We start from the raw sequence: 22,108 nt of genomic DNA on the forward strand, positions 1-22,108 counted from the left end.
TTACACAGTGAAGATCAAGAGAGAAAGATCAAGAGAGAGTCCATAACCCACATGGGTTTAAGAAAAGAGTCAATTTGGCAACTTATAGTAATTTTTATGTCTTTATGTCTTGCACTGTACTGCTGCTGCAAAACAACACATTTCACGACATATGTCAGTGATAATAAACCTGATTCTGATTCTGAAGCTTGTGTTAATGCTCCAAACTACGAAGAGGGTGCTGTTATCACTCACATTGTAAATGACAGCCAGGATATAGTGTTTGCGTTTCACACTTCAAACAAAAGTGAATGAAACTTTTGCATAATCACCTTTGGAACGAAAAGAGTGTTGCCATTTCCCATCGGGATCATATGAACATCGAACAGTACAGCACAATGCAGGCCCTTCGGCCCACAATGTTGTGCCGACCTTTAAACCTCGCCTAAGACTACCTAACCCCTTCTCCCGCATATCCCTCTATTTTAAATTCCTCCATATGCTTATCTAGCAATCTCTTGAATTTGACCAATGTACCTGCCTCCACCACCGCCCCAGGCAGCGCATTCCATGCCCCAACCACTCTCTGGGTAAAAATCCTTCCCTTGAACTTCCCACCCATTACTTTGAAGCCATGCCCTCTTGTATTGAGCACTGGTGCCCTGGGAAAGAGATGCTGGCTGTCTACTCTATCTGTTCCTCTTAATATTTTCATTTTAGTCACAAATTACAAACCACTTCTGGCCATTATCAACCCAAAATCCAGTCATGCAGAGCTGGGAAATGTTGTCATCTCAACCCAATCTCGCCACTGAATGTCGGTTTCCCAAACAAGCACAACTACCGATGTGTTATCCAGGCTCCTGGATGGAAATACTGATGCATAATCTGTAGCTTATCACTACAGGATGGGCTTAATGGTCTCCTATATCAGAAGAAAGTCTGAGGTGGAACCTTGGTGAGATGGTTCAAGCATGCAGAAGTATCATTTACAAACTAGAGGATAGATCAGAAGTGTGCATGTTGACTAAATGATTGCAGTGGAAATAAATAATATAACTGAATAAGGATGTGGAGGCTTTGGAGAGGGTGTTGTACGCTGCCTGGATTAGGTATTAGCTGTAAGTAGAGGTTGGACAAACTTGTGTTGTTTTCTCTGGAGTGTCAGAGGCGGAGTGGAGACCTGATAGAAGTTGATTACATTTTGAGAGGCATAGATAGGGGAGATTAGAGTCTTCTCGCCAGGTGGAAATGTCAACTACTAGAGGCCACAGCTTTGAAGTGAGAGGGGGAAAGTTTAGAGGAGATGTCTGGGGCAAATTTTTTTACACAGGGAGCAGCAGGTGCCTGGAAGGTGATCCCGCGGGTGGTGGTGGAAGCAGTTGTGATGGTGGCAGTTGAGAGGCACTTAGACAGGCATAAGAATCGGCAGGGAACGGATATGGATCATGTGCAGGCAGAGAGGTTTAGTTCAATTTGGTATTGGTATTGGTATTGGTTTATTATTGTCACTTGTCCTGAGGTACAGTGAAAAATTTGTCTTGCATACCGTTCATACAGATCAATTCATTACACAGTGCATTGAGGTAGTACAGGGTAAAACAATAACAGAGTGCAGAGTACAGAGAATTTGGCATCATGTTCAGCACAGACATCGTGGGCCGAAGGGCCTGTTCCCATGCTGTGCTGTTCTATGTTCTATCCTGAACAAATTGGTGATGTTGATTTGATTCCAGAAGTGAAGATAGAACCCGCTGCAGAGAGGAGACGCCAGTCAACAGTGTGTTGAGTCAGGGTGTCAGACATTCATCAGATCGAGAAATACCCACACAACATCAAAAAGACAAACACAGTTAATATGGTCTGTCTCTGAGAAATCCAGCTACCAGCTTGAATCTGAATAATTGCTGCATATTTGTGAAACACCCTTTCAAAGAAAGCAGTGTGGTGTGTTTGTATGTAAATATGTAAATGTCACATATGTAAGTGACATGACATTTCATACATGTTAGTTTTGCTAGTCTGCACCAAATTGCGCACCCATACTTTGAAATTCTTGTGTCTCTGAGAAATTATTGTAGTGTTTACCAGCACTATCTCTGACCTGCAAACCACTCCCAAATGCAGTGCCTGACACCCACCTCATTCTGATACCATCCCTGCCAGCCTCTGCTCTCCAGTTAGGGTGAGATTGTCCATGCTGCAACCAGAGTTCCAAAACTCAGAGAAGATAGGCTCAGGTACCAGTAGGAAGTGGGTGCATTAAACTAGGCAGATCCCAGACTGAAAAACCCTAACCTCGGTGTTCCTCCAAGTGAGAAAGCGATAGTGAGACGGAGAGAGAGGGAGGAGAAAGAGACAGGCAGAAAAGGAGAGAGGAGTGAGGGAGGGAAGAGAGAGTGAGAGAGTGTGTGTGAGAGAGAGAGAGAGGGAGGAGGGAGGGAGGGAAGGAGCCAGTGAGGGGAGGGGAGGAGAGAGGGAGAGAAAGAGAGAGCAACAGTGATAGAGGGAGAGAAACAGTAAGGGAGAGAACCGAAATGAATTGGTTTATTATTGTCACCTGTACTGAGGTACAGTGAAGAACTTGTCTTGCAAACCGTCCATACAGATCGATTCATTACACAGTGCATTGAGGTGGTACAAGGGTAAACAACACAGAATGCAGAATAAAGTGTTACAGTTACAGAGAGAGAGGGAGAGGGGAGGAGGAAGGAGGGACGGAGAGAGGGAGGAGGAGAGAGGCAGAGAGAGAGAGAGGGAAAAAAGGAAGAGAAAGAGAGGAGGAGAGAGAGGGATAGAGGGTGAGGGAGACAGAGGAGGAGAGAGAGAGAGTCGGAGCATGGCCAGGTGGTTACAGATGCAGCTCACGTTCATCTTTGTGCAGGGATTGCCTCTGCTTTGAAAATTAAGACATTAATGGAGTTTGAATGCTCGATGTTCAAGTTATTAGCAAGCAATATCCCCTAATGAAAAAAATTAAATTAGCAGCCAATTTGCACTGATGTGTCATGAGAAAGGAAAATATACATTATGTCAGCCCTCGTTACATAAGACACGGGGAATCCTTGCCACCTAGGAACTACAACCCTGCACAAAATACCTAACACATGAACTCTCCGAGTAACATGTGGCTCTCAAGCATTTCCCGTGACACTGCTAATTACCGGCATAAACAGGGTATATCTTGTTGCTGTTCACTTGACTTAACCCTCTGGGCTCAGACACGAGGCAGTCTGAGGGCGGTAAGGCCTATCCTCAGTGAAATGCTGCTTGCAATTTCTGTCTGGTGTCATCTTATTAAAAAGAACATTGTAGTGTCCCTGATACAATGCTACCTCATTCCCTCCAGCCAGCCCCTCAGACAGACTGCAACATCATACACTCCGTATAAACATGGAGCACAGAATCCAGGCGCAGAAATGACAGGGAGGGAAGTCCTCAACCGGCTTAGAAACCTGTTACAGCAGTCTGTGTAACTCCCCACCCCAGATCCCCAATGAGATACCTCCACTGGGACCTCCCTCTCTGCCAGACTGCAGAACAGACCACCATTTATAGAGTCATACAGATATACGGCAGAGAAACAGGCCCTTCGGCCCAACTGGTCCATGCTGACCAAGATGCCCCATCCAAATTAGTCCCATTTGCCAGCATTTGGCCCATAACCCTCTAAGTTTTCCATTCCATGTACCTGTCCAACTGTCTTTTAAGTGTTGTTATTGTACCTGTCTCATCCACTTCCTCTGGCAGCTCATACCACATAGATACCACCCTTTGTGTAAAAAAGTTGCCCCTCAAGTTCCTATTAAATCTTTCCCCTCTCACCTTAAACCTGTGGCCTCTTGTTCTTGATTCCCCAACCCTGGGAAAAGACTGAGTGTATTCATCCTATCTATGCCCCTCATGGTTTTATCAACCTCTATAAGGTCACCCCTTGGTCTCCTCTGCTCTAAGGAATAAAGTCCTAGCCTGCCCAACCTCTCCCTATAACTCACTCCCTTAAGTCCTGGCAACATTCTTGTAAGTCTTTTCTCAGACACATGGTTCTCAGTTATATTTCTCAGATGCATAATCCTTATTTATTACTTTTGTGTCTTCGATGTGGTTATTTCTTTATCTGGTGAAAGTGTGACATCCTGACTCAACACACTGTTAACTGGTGCTTGGCTTCAATAGCTGGTTCTACATCAACCTCTGAATAAAATCATAGTGGGTCAGTGTAGAGGAAGCTTTACTCTGTTTCTAACCCATGCTGAACCTGTCCTAGGAGTGTTTGCTGGGACAAGTTAGATAAATATAAATTCAGTACCTCCCCTTTGACACTGACCAACTTTTATCCTATCTGGATGCATCACGGCTTGGTAGGGCAACTGCTCTGCCCAGGACTGCAAGAAACTGCAGAGAGTTGTGGACACAGCCCAGCTCATCATGGGAACCAGCCTCCTCTCTATGTACTCTGTCTTTGCATCTCGCTGCCTTGGTGAAGCAGCCAGCATAATCAAAGAGCCCACCCACCCGGGTCATCCTCCTCTCCTTTTCCATCATGTAGAAGATACAGGAGCCTGAGAGCACGTACCACCAGGCATAAGGACAGCTTCTACCCCACTGTGATAAGACTATTGAACGGTTCCCTTATACGATGAGATGGACTCTGACCTCATGATCTACCTTGTTGTGACCTTGAACGTTATTGCACTGCACTTTCTCTGTAGCTGTGATACTTTGTACTGTTATTGTTTTTACCTGTACTACCTCAATGTACTCTGTACTAACTCAATGTAACTGCACTGTGTAATGAATTGACCTGTACGATTGGTATGCAAGACAAGTTTTTCACTGTACCTCGGTACAAGTGACAATAATAAACCAATACCAATACTAATACATCTGGAGTACTGTGAACAGTTTTGGCCCACTCATTGGAGGAGGGGTATACTTGTATTTTTGAACATCAGAGAAAATTCATGAGTTTCATTACTGGGATGATTTGACTGAGGAAAAGTTGAGCAGATTGAATTTGTACTCTTGCTATTTAGAAGAAGGGTGATTGTATTCAAAAATAGGATTCTCAGGAGCCGGATGGGGTTGATGCTGAGACAACATTTCCCTTAGTGGGGAAACTAGTACGGGGAGCATAGTTTCAGAATAAGGGGTCACCCATTTCAGAAAGTGAGGAGGAAGAATATCTTCTCTTAGAGGGTTGTGAATCTTAAGAATTCTCTCCTCCATCAAGCTGTAGAAGTGGAGTCATCGATAATGCTCAAGAGCAAGATAGATTTTTGGAACATGGGGGTGTTAAGAGCAAGGGGGTCAGGCAGTAAGGTGAGACTACAACCAAAATCAGATCATCCTTGATCTCACTGAGTGCTGGAGTAGTGTGAAGGGGCCTTGTGGTTGATTCCTCTCTTGTTTGTCTTTACAAAGTGAGAGTTGGATGATAATGCAGGTGTGAGCTTGGAATAAATGTTGGCTTGTGGGTGTCACAGTGGGTGATTTTAGGGATATCAAGATCCAACATAAGTAATCCTGTACTGGAGGTTGCCAACGTGAACATTGTGAATCACGCCTTTTCAGTGTCAATAGGTTTAGCAGGTATTCATGCCCAGATTCACAGTATTTGATAACTGGTGAGGATTGTTCAGAAGCTGGCCAGAGCTACTATTTATTTATGTTACAAACTGCTCCCAAATAGTCGGCTGCGTTCGGCCAACTTTGCTCGGTGACCAGCGGAGAGGGGAGAGGGAGTGAGTGGGGAGAGAGAATGAGGGAGGAGAGAGAAGGAGAGAGAGCAAGGGAGAGGGGAGGGAGAGGGAGAGAGGGAAGAGAGAAAGAGATAGGAAGGAGAGAGGGGAGAGAGAGAGGAAAGAGAGAAGAGACAGGAAGACACTGGGAGAAGGAGAGAGAGGGGGGGGAAGAATGAGAAAGAGAAAGAAAATTTGTGTGTATGCGTGTGTGCGTGTGCGTGTGTGTGTGTGTGTGTGTGTGTGTGTGTGTGTGTATGTGTGCTGAAACTATTTGGAGCTGGGGGTGTCTAGAGCTCAGCTGGTGACGGTGGAGGTGCCTGTTAATATATTCCATGTTTTGCCTTATTAAGTTTATCACACTATTACAGATATTTACACCAGAATATTTCTTCTTACCACTTCTGTTAGCGAACATGACATTGACATTATGAATGTGTTTTGATCTGTGAACAAACCAACTTCTGAACAGGTTTCGGGAATGTAATTCATTCGCAGGTAGCGCACTTACTGTCATTACAATGGTTATTGAATGGAGTGAGCTCTCCACTTTCCATTGTGAGGAGAGACAGGTGTTTAAGTGACCTACCCCATGCCTGGTGTTCCCACATTAAGCAAGCTGACTGGCCATGCTTTGACTGTGACTGTTAGCCATCACCAGCAGCTGATCATACCCTTTTAACAGCAGATGATGCCCACACACTGGAATCAATGCAAGCCAGCCACCTTGTAATGGACTGAATTAATGATGAAGGATTGGCTCGTCAGCCTGATGTCGGAAAGGCATTTATCACACACTGAGCCTGCCAATCGCTCCATCATCTGCCTTCCCTGGGCTCTTCCTACCCTCCTGGGAAAGCTCCCCACCTCTGGGTGAAGGGAGCAGTAGAGAGTGGGGGAACAGAAGGTAAGAGGTCCTCACTACATCCTCAGCCTCTCTTCTCTGCTCTGGGACCCAGTCTCGTCACATTCTTGACCTAAGCTTGCCTGCAAACACAGCCACCCACACCACACAGAGTCATAGAGTAATACAGCACAGAAACAGGCCCTTTGGCCCAACTCATCCATGCCAGCCAAGGTGCCCATCTAAGCTAGTCCCATCTGCAGTGTAATTATGCCAAATGCTTGCACAAGTATTGGGAATACTGTGTTCAGTTCTGGTCTCCAAAACCAGGCATTAGAAAATCAGAAAACATGTAGATTTACAAGGATAATTCCAGAACAGGTTGAAGGTACCAGTGACAACTGAGCAGTTTGGAAGGGAGAGGTCAGAGGAGACACCTGATGAAAGTCCTTCTTCTTACAGAATGCTTTGATAGGGGAAGATGTGGTGAAGGAACCACCCCTTGTAAGGGAGACTAAAACCAGAGATCATCGATATAAGTTGGTTGCTGACACAAGCAAATGTTGGAATCTGGAGCAAAATACAAACTGCAGGAGGAACTCAGAGGGTCGAGCAGCACCTGTGGGGAGAAATGAATTGTCCACTTTTCAGGTTGAGACCCTGCAAGGGGACTGAGAGTGGAGAGAGAAGATAGTCAGTGCACTGGCTATCTATCTTGAATATACTGAGCATCTACTGAGTACACTGACTATCTTCCCTCTCAGTCCTGATGCAGGGTTTCAACCCGAAACGTCGACAATTCCTTTGCCCCCACAGATCCTGCTCGACCTGTGGAGTTCCTCCAGCAGGTAGTTTTTGCAAAAGTTGGTCGCTGTTCTGTCAGGCATTCAAGAGAAATTCCCTTTCTCCTTCGAGTGAGTTGAGTGGGGACCTAGGACCCACAGGTGAACCACAGAAAGCAGTCAGATAAACACAGAAGTACGAAAGGAATAAAGGGGTAAAGTGATTGGCGGCTGGGAATAGAGAGAGATGGAAGGAGGACGGAAACAAGGAGCAGAGAGCCGAATGGTCTATTTCTGTGCTAGACATTCAGTCCAATTCCATGGAGCGAGCTGGCATTCATAGCAACCAGGTTAACCAACTACAAATTAGGTGCCTCTTTTATACATAATCCTGCGAACATTTTTTTAAGTGGTATTTTGTTGTGGTTGGCCAGTTTTAAAGAGCATTGCCTCCTCTTGTCTAAACATGAATCTGCCAAAGTCCCTGCGAGGAATTCTGTTGTTTATCAGAGGCCCTCTCCACTGGGTGAATGAGTTGAAAGCACACTAAGGTTTTCACTTTGAAATGTTCGGCAGACACACAGTGAGACGACACTTCACCTCGGACCATCTCACTTCAGACCCAGACAACCCTCCGGTTGTTGGCGAGTGTATGCTGTCTGACAAAGAGAGGCTGAGGGAACAGAAATCGAGCTGTTGCAGAGATTGCAACCTCCTCTCTAGGAGGATGTTGCCAGGATTAGAGGGTCTTGGTTAAAAGGAGAGGTTGCCCAGGCTAGGTCCTTATTCCTTGGAACATAGGAGAATGAGGGGCAACCTTATAGAAATATTTAAAATTATGAGAAGCATGGATAAAGTGGACGGTAACAGTATTTACCCCAGGGTAGGGGAGTCCAAAACTAGGGGGCATAGGTTTAGGGTGGGAGGGAAAGATTTAAAAGGGACCTGAGGGGCAACCTTTTCACGCAGAGGGTGGTGAGTATATGGAACGAGCTGCCAGGGGAAGTGGGTAAGGCAGGTACAACAGTGTCATTTATGAAGCACTTGGATAGGTACATGGAGGGGCGGGGCTTAGAGAGATATGGGCCGAATGCAAGAGATTGGGACCAGCTAGGTGGACAATGTAGTCAGCATTGAAGGGCCTGTATCTGTGCTGTATCGTTCTGTGACTCTATAACTGGAAGACGTAGTCATCATTGGGATTTTTAAACCCAGCAGCTTAAAAATGTAAGAAATCTAAGAAAGAGCAGATGAATGAATCACTCCAGCACATTTCCCATTTAGTCAAATCATTGCTGTTCCCCATTGGTTCCATCCAGTCCTCTTAATCCTTGTTCCGCTGGATCCCAAGAATTTGTCTTGAATATACTGAGTGTCTACAACCTTCTACAGGAGAGAATTCAGTCTGTAAGTGAAGAAATGTCTCCCTAGCTCAGTCCTCATTGCTCAATTTCCTGCCTATTCCTGAATCAGCAATAATTTCAGATGCATTTGCTCGGTATTTATTCATAGTTGAGGATCCAATGCTAATCTAAGACACCTCACTGGTAACTGTCAGCCAACATGAAAATGACATACATGATTATGCATATATTCTGTGTCCTTTAACCAATCCCCCATCTGGGCTATTAAATCCTGCCCAACCCCAAGAGATTTTATTTATGCCACATTTCATCCAGCTGTTTCGATAATGCCAATATACTGCATCTATTGGTCCCCCCTTATCTACCCTCCTAGTTACAGTCTCAAAGGAACATATTTCATGCTGACTCATCCTAATTATGTTATAACTATCCAAGTGCTGTGTTATCATTTTCTTCATGATGGATCCAACAATTTCCTGATACCTGATGCTGGACGATGTTCTAGGCTTCCCACTTCCTCTCTCCCACATTTCTTGAACATGGGTTTTCCAAATCACCAACATCATCCAGGTTATCATCAATAATAACTTGAAGTTATTGTGTAAGTTTATGCAAAAACATACCATTCTGCCCATCTTGTCCATAGTCATATTCCACATGATCCTCCTCCTTGCTGATCAATACATCTTAATTCTTTTCTTGTCATTGTACATTTATACAGCCTTCCCTTCAACTCATCTCTGCCGTTCCCCACAAACCCACGGTGAAGGGGCGAGTGCCACATTCCCCTGGCTAAAGTCGCTTTTGGACTGTCTGCTGGAGTCATGAATGACTGGTTTACATTGATAGGACCTTGTCTTAGAGACATCTTTTCTCCTGTTCTTATCAATAACTGTAAGGTATAACATTGCTCCTTAATTAGCACTAAAACTGTCCATAGTTTACGTAATTGGAGAGAGCCACTGATAGCAATGAGACTGCTTGGACAAGTTTTATACCCAATCTAAGCAGGACGTGCCAGAATTTTATGTTATTTTTATTTTAATAATTTCAAATAAAATCAATGTTTATTTTTAGATATTTATATTGATCTCTGCCAATTTCAGGACAGCACAAAATTAATCTTAATTTATCAATGACAGAACAACTTTTGAAGCTTTGCATAATCACCTGTCAAAATATAAAAAGTAAAGATGCATTGATCAATAAATCATACCTGCCTTAATTCATTGTGTTCATTTGCAATGGCACTATGTTCACAAGAAAAAATACTGAAAGTTACCAAAAAAATGTGAAATCAATAACTATCAATGTTTATTAATAAAAATCAAATCCAGCCAACCTATGCATGATCCTAGATTTCCTGAGTTGAACCTAACCATGCACTCACTAAATATTTCCAGCATGCATTCTCACTAATATTTCTGCCCCACAGACAACTGGAGAGCTCTCACATTCCAAGGACGTACGGGTTAGGAAGTTGTGGGCGTGTTATGTTGGCACCGGAAGCGTGGCGACATTTGCGGGCTGCGCCCAGAAGACTCTACGCAAAAGATGCATTTCACTGCGTGTTTCGATGTACATGTGACTAATAAAGAAATCTTATCTTATCGTCTGGTCTGAGCTTGGCTGCCTCTGCACAGACTAATGTATTGAGGAAGATCTACAGAGCTCTGTGGACTCAATGGACACTGGGAGGCCTGCAGAAGAACACTGTTACATCATCTGACCTAAACACATGCACATAAACACACACACACACACACACACACACACACACACACACAGATAAACACTTTCAGATACACACCCTCCTTCTTCTGAGGCAGTCTCTTGGCATTGATGCTGACTGATTTCCACTCCAGTGTTGTGGGTGACTGATGAACCAGCGACTCTTTCACAGACGGTGCAGGTGGGTGGGAGGTTTGTGAGGTGATGTGCTCCCTTCCACAGGTCTGTGTGCTCCCAGTGTATGGCCTTCAGGTTTTCAATCCCACTACAAAAGCTGCTTCTCCCAGGAGTCGGAGGAGTTGTTGCTTTCTGTCTAACAGGCTTTGAGAACATCCTTGAAACTTTTCCATAATCCTTTCATCAGAGTGTCTGTTTCAGGAGTGTGGTATTGGGCATGCAAATGAAGTGATATGCTCTGTGCAGCTGACTGACTGTGTGTGGATACACACACACACACACACACACACACACACACACACACACACATGTGGACACACACATGTACACACTCAGAACATCACACAAACATACACACTTACCCATACATGTACATACCTACCCTCATGCATGTTGTCACTCGCACATGCACACAGATACATACACACATGCGCGCGCACACACACACACACACATGACATGTACACACAAACATGCACAATCACACACACATACACTCCCACAAGCACTTGCACTCAAGCAAGCACACACTCTTCATGTAAACACACACTCTTTCTCGCACCCACCCCCACATAACACACAGTCACATACATATATAGACACACACAGACACACATGCAAACACGGACAAAGAAGCACACAGTCTGTCACTTGTGTACGGGGAACAAAGGCTCATAATTACGACAAGAAACAGTCAATGTCTTTTATCATCGGGATTCTGTTATGCCTTAAAGTGTTCCTGTAATGAATGGGGTGAATTCTAAATGACAAGAAGAAATCAAAATGAGGAAAATTACCGGTGATAAAAGCCAAGGGCTGAAGCTTGCCCAGCCTGCTCACTGTAACCTTGCCAAGAACTCCTCAACAGATACACAATAGAAAATCACTTACCAAGGGAACAGCTTCCTCTTAATTAAGAAGTACAGCAATAATCTGTGCTGGAAATAGCCCGGTGCAGCTGTTTCCACTGCTACAACGGACAGGATTATAAATGGGCTGTGCGACTGGCTGCAGGAAGAACATTATCTGCAGTTTGGAATTGTAAACTCCAGCTAATGACCAGTAGTGCAGTCTGTTGACTGCTAATGTCTGCTCCTCCTGTTAATTGCAAAGCCTCTCCGGCTGCCAGGCTGTGCTTGATCCTGACTGGAATTACCAGAAGCAAAGAGACAGGCAATGGAACAAATTCCCATTGACACACCCCAACCTCTCCGTTGGTCTTTCCCACCTCTCTCCTCACCTCCGTTGTACGTCTGTGAGCAGGAGTATTGGAACTGTGCAATGAAGAAAGGGCTTCCAGTAGCCTATATTACTTTCCTGTCACCAACAGCCAATCTTGATCCAACCACGCAGATGTCACAGCCAAGAAAGTGCACACCAGCACCTCTACTTCCTCGGGAGACTAAAGTAAGTTGGCTTGTCCCTGTTGACCCTCACCAATTTTTATCGGTGCACCACAGAAAGCATCTGATCCAGATGTATCACCACTTAGTACAGCAACTGCTCTGCCCAGGACTGCAAGAAACTGCAGAGAGTTGTGGACATAGCTCAGCGCATCATGGAAACCAGCCTCCCCTCCATGGACTCTTGTCAATACTTCTCACTGGCTTGGTAAAGCAGCCAGCATAATCAAAGACGCCACTCACCCCAGACATTCCCTCTTCTCCTCCCTTCCCCCTTGCGGTCAAGCTCACTAGGGAAAAGGCAATTCTGGATTTGGTTTTGTGCAATGAACCAGATTTGATTAGGGAGCTTAAGGTAAATGAACCCTTGGGAGGCAGTGATCATAATCTGATAGAATTCACCCTGCAGTTTGAGAGGGAGAAGCTGAAATCAGATGTATTGATATTACAGTTGAGTAAAGGTAACTACAGAGGCATGACAGAGGAGCTGGCCAGAGTTGTTTGGAAGGGGACCCTAGCAGGGATGACGGTAGAGCAGCAATGGCAGGAGTTTCTGGGAATAATTTGGAAGACACAGGATCAGTTCATCCCACAGAAGAAGCAATCTGAAGCAACACACACAAGATGCTTGAGGAACTCAGCAGGTCAGGCAGCACCTATGGAGGGAAACGTACAGTCGACGTTTCAGGCCGAGACCCTTCATCAGGACTGGAAAGAAAGAGGGTCAAAGCCAGAATAAAAGGGTGGGGAAGGGGCAAAGACCATGAGCTGGCAGGTGACAGGTGAATCCAGGTGATGGGAGGAGGTAGGTTGGGGGGTGAGGGAAGTAGGAATGATGTAAGAAGTTGGGACGTGATAAGTGGAAGAGGCAAAGGGCTGTACAAGAAGGAATCTGATTGGAGAGGACAGTGACCATGGAATAAAGGGAAGGAGGTAGGGAACCTGAGGGAGGAAGGTGTGAGTGAGGGCAGGGGAGGGGAAAGAGAAGGGGTGAAGGGGCCAGAGGAATAAGGGAAAATAAAGTGGGGGGAAACGGGGGGAGTGGTTAGAGAAATCGATATTGATGCTGTCGGGTTGGAGCTGTTCTAAAGGGAGGATGAGGCAATCGTGGCTGAAAGGGAAGTCAAAGACACAATAAAAGCAAAGGAGAGGGCACACAATATTGCAAAAATTAGGGGGAAGCCAGAGGATTGGGAAGCTTTTATAAACCAACAGAAGGCAACAAAAAAAGCAATATGGGGAGACTAGATGAAATATGAAGGTAAGTTAGCTGATAATACAAAGGAGGATACCAAAAGCTTTTCTCAGATGTATAAGTAAAAGAGAGGCAAGAGTGGACATCGGACCACTGGAAAATGATGCTGGAGAGGTAGTAATGGGGAACAAAGAAATGGCAGACGAACTGAGTAAGTATTTTGTGGCAGGCTTCACTGTGGAAGACACAAGCAATCCTCCAAGAAATTCGAGAGTCAGGGAGCAGAAGTAAGTGCAGTCACCATTACTAAGGAGAAGATGCTTGGGAGCTGAAAGGTCTGAAGGTGGATAAGTCACCTGGACCAGATGGACTACACCCCAGGATCCTGAAAGAGGTAGCTGAAGAGATTGTGGAGGCATTAGTAGTGATCTTTCAAGAATCACGAGAGTCAGGAATGGTTCTAGAGGACTGGAAAACGGCAAATGCCACTCCACTCTTTAAGAAGGGAGGGAGGCAAAAGACAGGGAATTATCGGCCAGTTAGCCTGACTTCAGTGCTTGGTAAGATGTTAAGAGTCCATTATTAAGGATGAGGCTTCAGGGTGCTTGAAAGCACATGATAAAATAGGCCGAAGTCAGCATTTTTTCTTTAAGGGGAGATCTTCCCTGAAAAATCTGTTGGAATTCTTTGAGGAAGTAACAGGCAGGATAGACAAAGGAGAGCCAGCGGATGTTGTTTCTTTGGATTTTCAGAAGGCCTTTGACAAGGTGCCGCACATGAGGCTGCTAAACAAGATAGGAGCCCATGGTATTACAGGAAAGGTACCAGCATGGATAGAAGATTGGCTGACTGGCAGAAGGCAAAGAGTGGGAATAAAGGGGGCCTTTTCTGGTTGGCTGCCTGTGACTAGTGGTGTTCCGCAGGGGTCAGTGTTGGGTCCGCTACTTTTCACGTTATATGTTAATGATTTGGATGACAGAATTGATGGCTTTGTGGCCAAGTTTGCGGATGATACAAAGACAGGTGGAGGGGCAGGTGGTGTTGGGGAAGCAGAAGTAGCAGATGGAATACAGCGTAGGGAAGTGTACGGTCATGTACTTTGGTAGAAGGAATAAAGGCGTAGATTTATTTTCTAAATCGGGAGAGAATTCAGAAATTGGAGGTGCAAAGGGACCTGGGAGTCCTAGTGCAGGATTCCCTAAAGGTTCACTTGCAGGTTGAGTCCATAGTAAGGAAGGAAAATGCAATGTTGGCATTCATTTCCCGAGGACTAGAATATAAAAGTAAGGATGTAATGCTGAGGCTTTATAGGTGTTGGTCAGACCACATTTGCAGCATTGTGAGCAGTTCTGGGCCCCATATCCAAGGAAGGATGTCCTGGCATTGGAGAAGGTCCAGAGGAGCTTTATGAGAATGATCCTGGGATGAAAGGGTAAGAGGATCGTTTGGTGGTTCTGGGCCTGTACTCGCTGGAGTTAGGAGGATGAGGGGGGATCTCATTGAAACCTGTTGAATATTGAAAGGCCTGGATAGGGTGGACGTGGAGAGGATGATTCCAGTAGTGGGAGAGTCTAGGACCAGAGGGCACAGCCTCAGAATAGAAGGACATCCCTTTAGAACAGAGATAATGAGGAATTTCTTTAGCCAGAGGGTGGTGAATCTGTGGAATTCGTTGCCACAGACGGCTGTGGAGGCCAAGTCATTGGGTATATTTAAAGTGAAGGTTGATAGGTTCTTGATTAGTAAGGGCGTCAAAGATTACGGGGAGAAGGCAGGAGAATGGAGTTGAGAGGGAAAAATAAATCAGCCATGATCGAATGGCAGAGCAGACTCAATGGGCTGAATGACCTAATTCTGCTACTCTATGGTCTTATGGCCCCATCAAGCAGAAGATACAAAAGCCTGAAAGCATGTACCACCAAGCTCAAGGCCATCTTCTATCTTGTTGTTATAAGACTATTGAACGGTCTCCTAGTAAGATAAGATGGACTCTTGACCTCACAATCTACCTCATTATCACTTTGCACCTTATTGTCTGCCTGCACTGCACTTTCTCTGTAACTGTAACACTATTCTGCATTCTGTTATTGTTTTCCCTTGTACTACCTCAATGCATGGTTGTAATGAAATGATCTGTCTGGATGGCATGCGAAACAAAGTTTTTCACTGTACCTCGGTATTCCTCTTTTGCACTACGTATTTATTTTTGTAACTTATAGTAACTTTTATGTCTTTATGTCTTGCACTGTACTGCTGACGCAAAACAACAAATCTCACGACATATGTCAGTGATAATAAACCTGATTCTGATGTGACAATAATAAACTAATTTACCAATTTAGCACCATTTGAAACTTCAAAGAGCTTCACACCTCTTCAGCTACCTCTTTCAGAGCTTCATGTACCATGAAAGTGTGGTCATTGTAAAAGACAGACAAGCTGTCACTTGAGGGATATACTTCACCCTTGGGCACTTGTGAGAACTCTCTGCTCTCCCTTGAAATCGGCCTGTGGTATATTTTATATCTATCCAATCCTCAAAGGGTAGAGAGAGGCAGACTGTGATGGACAAAAAGAACAGGAGCAACACGAGGAAAGACACTTGAATGTAGCAAGGAGTTCACTGCTTGAAGGTTGGTGGAAGCAGATTCATCTGGGACTTTCTAAAGGGCATTAGGCAGAAATGAAAGAGAAGAGATTCCAAGTTTATGCAGCCAAACAAAACATTGGTTAGACCACATTTGGAGTGCTGTGTACACTTCTGGGCACCGCACTCCAGGAAGGATGTGATAGCAATAGAGAGAGTGCAGAAGAGATTCACTGGGATGTTGCCTGGAATGGATGCTGTAGTTATAAGGAAGGATTGGATAGGCTCAATTTACTCTCACTAAATCATAGGAAGGTGAAGTGTGACCTTAAAAGAGGTTTTCAAAGTTACGAGGGGCATAGATAAGATGCATCGTCATGTCTTTCTTCCAGGTTAGGGGAGTCCAGGACTAGAGGGCATAGGTTTAAGGTGAGAGGGGAAGCATTTAAAGGAGATCTGTTGAGTAATTTTTTTTCCCACAAAGTGTGGTGGTTATCTGGAATGAGCTGTTTAAGGAGGGGGAAGAGGCAGATACAAAATACAGGCGGCACAGTAGCATAGCAGTTAGCGTAACGCTTTACAGCGCCAGCGACCCGGGTTCAATTCCGGCCGCTGTCTTTAAGGAGTTTGTACGTTCTCCCCGTGTCTGCATGGGTTTCCTCCGGGTGCTCTGGTTTCCTCCCACATTCCAAAGACGTACAGGTTAGGAAGTTGTGGGCATGCTATGTCGGCGCCGGAAGCGTGGCGACACTTGCGGGCTGCCCCCAGAACACACTACACAAAAGATGCATTTCACTGTGTGTTTCGATGTACATGTGACTAATAAAGAAAGAAATATCTTATAAGTAAATAAATTACAATGTTTAAAAGGCACCTGGATAGGTCCTTACATGGGAAAGATTTACAGGGATACAGACCTAATGCAGGCAAATGGGATCAGAGTAGACAGTCATCACGGTCAGCAGGGACAAGGGTGGCTGAAAGGGCCCATTTCTCTGCTGTACGATTCGATGATACCACAATAAGGCAAATTAGTTATGGTGACCCTGAACCTAATGGACTGTCATAAATCCTAGCTGGTTCACTGATGCCCTTCAGAGAAGTCATGGACTCACAGAATCACACAGCACAGAAGCAGGCCCTTCAGTCCACCAAGCCCATGCTGACCATTGCACTCATTCAATTTACCTGCATTCGGTCGATGGACTTCCACGCCTTGGTGATTCAAGGTGGTTCGCCGCCTTTCCCCAGTGTGGCCTCTATCTGATCCAGACCCGCCAATGTGTTGGACTATCCCCTGCCCCCTGGAATAGTCTTTACCTCTCACTGTCTTGGTGAAGCAGCCAGCATAATCAAAGACCCCACCCACCCGGGACATTCTCTCTTCTCTCTTCTTCCATCAGGTGGAAGATACAAGAGCCTGAGGGCACGTACCACCAGACTTAAGGACAGCTTCTACCCCACTGTGATAAGACTATTGAACGGTTCCCTTATACGATGAACTATGACCTCACGATCTACCTTGTTGTGACCTTGCACCTTATTGCACTGCACTTTCTCTGTAGCTGTGACACTTTACTCTGTACTGTTATTGTTTTTACCTGTACTACCTCAATGCACTCTGTGCTAACCCAATGTAACTGCACTGTGTAATGAATTAACCTGTATGATCGGTATGCAAGGCAAGTTTTTCACTGTACCTCGGTACAAGTGACAATAATAAACCAATACCAATACCAAGCCACCCACTTTAGTGGTAAGTTAAGTTTGGACAATTAGTGTTGGCCTTGCCAGTGATGCCCACCTCTCATGAAGGAATGAAATGGAGACACATCAGGTAGAGGGATTGGAGAATTTAGAGTTATTTTCCTCTAAGCAGAAATGTTAAGGGGGGATTGAGCTGAGGTGTTCAAAATGATGGACTTTGATAAAATAGATTCCAGTGGCAAGAAGGTTAATAACCAGACATACATTCACAGGGACAGGCAGGAGAGCGATGGTGACTGGGGGATTTCAAATTCTAAAAAGCCCTTCAAGTAGAGACTGGAAGCAGTAGTTGAAAACAAAACAATTTGTCTGGAACTGCTGAGATGGTCGTTTATTGGCTCCACTGATAAGCCATTTCTGCTGCTTTGTTCTGCTGGATTAGAGAGAAGGAATTCCGTGTACCATGCCTCTGATAGACGGCACGCTGCCATCCTGCTCCCCGGAACGAGGGGCTCTGGCTGCTTTGTGTCAGCCCTGCAGTCAACAGAGAAGCTCCGTGAAGCAACAATCACACTCAGCACAGGTGTGTGGACAGGTGATAAGCAGTCCCCCTGTCAAATCAACACTGACAACACAGCCCGCTAAATCCCATCTCAGACTGACATAAGAAGGCTCCCTCTCTGTATCGGATTGTTTTGCTCTCTTTCTCCCTGTCTTTTATTCCTTCATCCTTCTTACTTCTATGTATCTATACGCATTATACGTACATTTAACTATCTCCCCCACTGTACTGGAGACATAAGAAACTGCAGATGCTGGAACCTGGAGCAACAAACAAACTGCTGGAGGAACTCAGTGGGTCGGGCAGCATCTGCGGAGGGAAATGGACAGTAGATTCTTTGGGTCGAGACCCTTCATCTGGACTGAAAGATAAGAGGGGGAAAAGCCAGTATAAAGAGGTGAGGGGAAGGGGTGGAGCAAGAGCCGGCAGGTGATGGGTGGGTCCAGGTGAGGGGGGTGAGAGCCAGATGGAGGAGGGAAGTGACAGAGGCTGGGAGGTGAGAGGTGGAGGCGACGGAGGGCCGCAGCTGGTGGACTACGATAGGAGGAAGGTGGAGCATGGAACCAAATAAGGAGGTGGGGAGGGTAGATGGAGTAGGTGGAGGAGGGGAAAGGAGGAGGGGAAAGGAGGAGGGGAAAGGAACAGGGTAATGGGGACCCGAAACGTCGACTGCCCATTTCCCTCTGCAGATTCTGCCTGACCCGCTAAGTTCCTCCAACTGTTCGTTTTTTTGCTCCTTCAGTATATTCTTTTTTGTCTCCATCTCTCTATCTTTCCATCCTTATCTTTCACTCTAGATATCGCATAGCTAAATGTCCCTTTCACTAGATGAGAAACACGACGACGCTGGAGGAACTCAGCAGGCCAGGCAGCGTCCGTGGAGAAAAGCAGGCGGTCAACGTTTCGGGTCAGGACCCTTCTTCGGGACTGAAGATAGGAAAAGGGGGAAGCCCGATATATAAGAGGGAAAAGCAGAGCAGTGATAGGTGGACAAAAGAGGGGAGGCGGGGTGGGCAAAAGGTGGTGATAGGTAGATGCAGGTAAGAGATGGTGATGGGCAGGTACGGGGGAGGAGGGGAGAGCAGATCCACCGGGGGATGGGTCAAAGGTAAGGAGGAAAAAAGGGGGGTAGAAAAAAAGAGAAATAGGCTAGGAGAGGGCAGAAGAGGCATGGTCTAGAGGGGGTGTGTTGGGGGGGGGACGTTGTGGGGCTTACTTAAAGTGGGAGAATTCAATGTTCATTCCGTTAGGCTGCAAGGTTCCAAGATGGAAAATGAGGCGCTGTTCCTCCAGTTTGAGCTTTGCAGAAAGGGGTGGGGAGGGGAAGATATGCTTGGTCGTGGGGTCCACTCTCTGTCCCTTTCACTATCCTGTTCTTCTTACCTTTCTACATATATCTTTCACTCTCCATCTTTAATTACTCACTCCGTCTCTCTCCCCACCTCTACTGCTCTCCCTTTCTTTATCTTTCCGTCTTTCTGTCTAACCCTTTTAGTTCCTCTCCCTATCCTCCCATCACTACATCTCCCTGTCTCTCTCTTACACCCACTGTCTCATTTTCTCTCTTCCTCAATCTTGTCCTAATTCAGTTTATTCTGTGTGTCTGTCTGTTATTCCTTATTCATTTGTGTATAAAATCATGAGGGGCATAGATAGGGTGAATGCACACAGTCTTTTTCCCAGGGTTGGGGAATCAAGAACTAGAGGGCATAGGTTTAATGTGAGAGGGGAGAGATTTAATAGAAACCTGAGGGGCAACTTTTTCACCCAGTATATGGAACGAGCTGCCAGAGGAAGTGGTTGAGGCAGGTATGTTAACAACATTTAAAAGGGACTTGGATAGGAAAGATTTAGAGGGAGATGGACTAAATGTGGGCAAATGGGACCAGCTTAGAGAGTAATCTTGGTTGGCATGGAGCAGTTGGGCCAAAAGGCCTGTTGTATGACTCTATATGCTGGATGAGGAGATTTGGTACATCACCAAAGACCCTTGCAAATTTCTACAGATGTACGGTGGAGAGCATTCTGACTGGTTGCATCACCCCCTGGTACGGAGGCTCCAATGTGCAGGATCAAAAGAGGCTGCAGAGGGTTGTATACTCAGCCAGCTCCATCACGGGCACAACCCTCCCCACCATCGAGGACATCTTCAAGAGATGGTGCCTCGAAAAGGCAGCATCCATCACCAAAGATCCTCACCACCTAGGACATGCCCTCTTCACGTTACTACCATCGGGGAGGAGGTACAGGAGCCTGAAGACCCACACTCAGTGTTTCAGGAACAGCTAATTCCTCTCCACCATCAGAATTCTGAATGGTCCATGAACCCATGAACATACCTCGTTATTCCTCTTTTGCACTATTTATTTATTTTTGTAACTTATAGTAATTTTTTGTCTTTATGTCTTGCACTGTACTGCTGCCACAAAACAACAACTTTCACGACATATGTCGATGATAATAAACCTGATTCTGATATGATTTTTTTCTCCCTCTGAAAAGCAGCACAAAACACACTAGATAATGAGTAGAGCTACTGCTCCCTGCCCTTTGCTAACACCACCTCATTCAGTATGGCTCAGCACTGGACAGGGGCACTTTTTGTTCTGTAAGTCTCTGTTATGCAGTCCTGTGGGTGCCCGAGCAAGTGGAGACAAAAACAACCTACATTTACAGAGCAACTCTGACATAGTGAGAACATAAGAACATAAGAAATAGGAGCAGGAGGAGGCCATCTGGCCCGTCGAGCCTGCTCTGCCATTCAATAAGATCATGGCTGATCTGGCTGTGGACTCAGATCCACCTACCTGCCTTTTCCCCATAACCCTTAATTCCTCTACTATGCAAAAATCTATCTAACTATGTCTTAAATATATTCAATGAGGTAGCCTCTACTGCTTCCCTGGGCAGAGAATTCCACAGGTTCACTACTCTCTGGGAAAAGCAGTTTCTCCTCATCTCTGTCCTAAATCTATTCCCCCGAATCTTGAGGCTATGCCCCCTAGTTCCAGTCTCACCTTCCAGTGGAAACAACCTTCCTGCCTCTATCTTATCTATCCCTTTCATAATTTTATATGTTTCTATAAGATCCCCTCTCATTCTTCTGAATTCCAGCGAGTATAGTCCTAGGCGACTCAATCTCTCCTCATAGGCTAACCCCCTCATCTCTGGAATCAACCTGGTGAACCTCCTCTGCACCACCTCCAAAGCCAGTATATCTTTCCTCAAGTAAGGAGACCAGAACTGCACGCAGTACTCCAGGTGCAGCCTCACCAGTACCCTGTACAGTTGCAGCATAACCTCCTTGCTCTTAAATACAATCCCTCCAGCAATGAAGGCCAACATTCCATTTGCCTTCTTGATAAACTGTTGCACCTGCAAACCAACCTTTTGCGATTCATGCACAAGCCCTCCCGAGTCCCTCTGCACAACAGCATGCTGCAATCTTTCATCATTTAAATAATAATCTGATCTTCTATTTTCCCTTCCAAAATGGATGACCTCGCAGTTACCAACATTGTATTCCATCTACCAGACCCTTGCCCACTCACATAACCTTTCTATACCTCTCTGCGGACTCTCCGCATCCTCTGCACAATTTGCTTTTCCATGCAATTTAGTGTCATCAGCAAACTTAGATACACTGCACTCCGTCCCCTGACAGAATGTTTCACAGGAGCTTTGTCTGACAAAATCGGTTACCTGTTCATTATCGCACTGATGCTGTCGGGGCTCTGTGTGAAAATTGGCCTTCCTAGCTTCAGCATTCCAACATCGTTAAAGTTTCTTAAATATTTAAATACCAAAAAAACTGTAGATGCTGGAAATATGAAATAAAATTTTGTAAACTGCTTGAAACATTCAGCGGGTCAGGATGCTGTTTTTTTTCAGTATTTTCTATTTTTACTTTCAAATTTCTTAAACATATTGGAAATTTCCAAGGGTAGTGTGTAATCGTTTTATTCTTTACTACGTATCAGTAATGGCGAAGGAGGAAGCACTTGCTGGAGTTACAGCTCCCAGGCTTTTGTTTCTG

At 45.4% G+C, this 22,108-nt stretch overlaps 1 protein-coding gene across 1 annotated transcript in view; it reads right to left on the reverse strand.

Moving 5' to 3' along the window:
- robo2 (roundabout, axon guidance receptor, homolog 2 (Drosophila)) overlaps window positions 1–22,108 on the reverse strand; it is a 1,057,792-nt gene that overhangs the window by 363,729 nt on the left and 671,955 nt on the right. The gene's annotated exons all lie outside the window — the stretch shown is intronic.

Source organism: Pristis pectinata, chromosome 4 (assembly GCF_009764475.1).
Source record: "Pristis pectinata isolate sPriPec2 chromosome 4, sPriPec2.1.pri, whole genome shotgun sequence".
NCBI classification, from domain to species: domain Eukaryota; kingdom Metazoa; phylum Chordata; class Chondrichthyes; order Rhinopristiformes; family Pristidae; genus Pristis; species Pristis pectinata.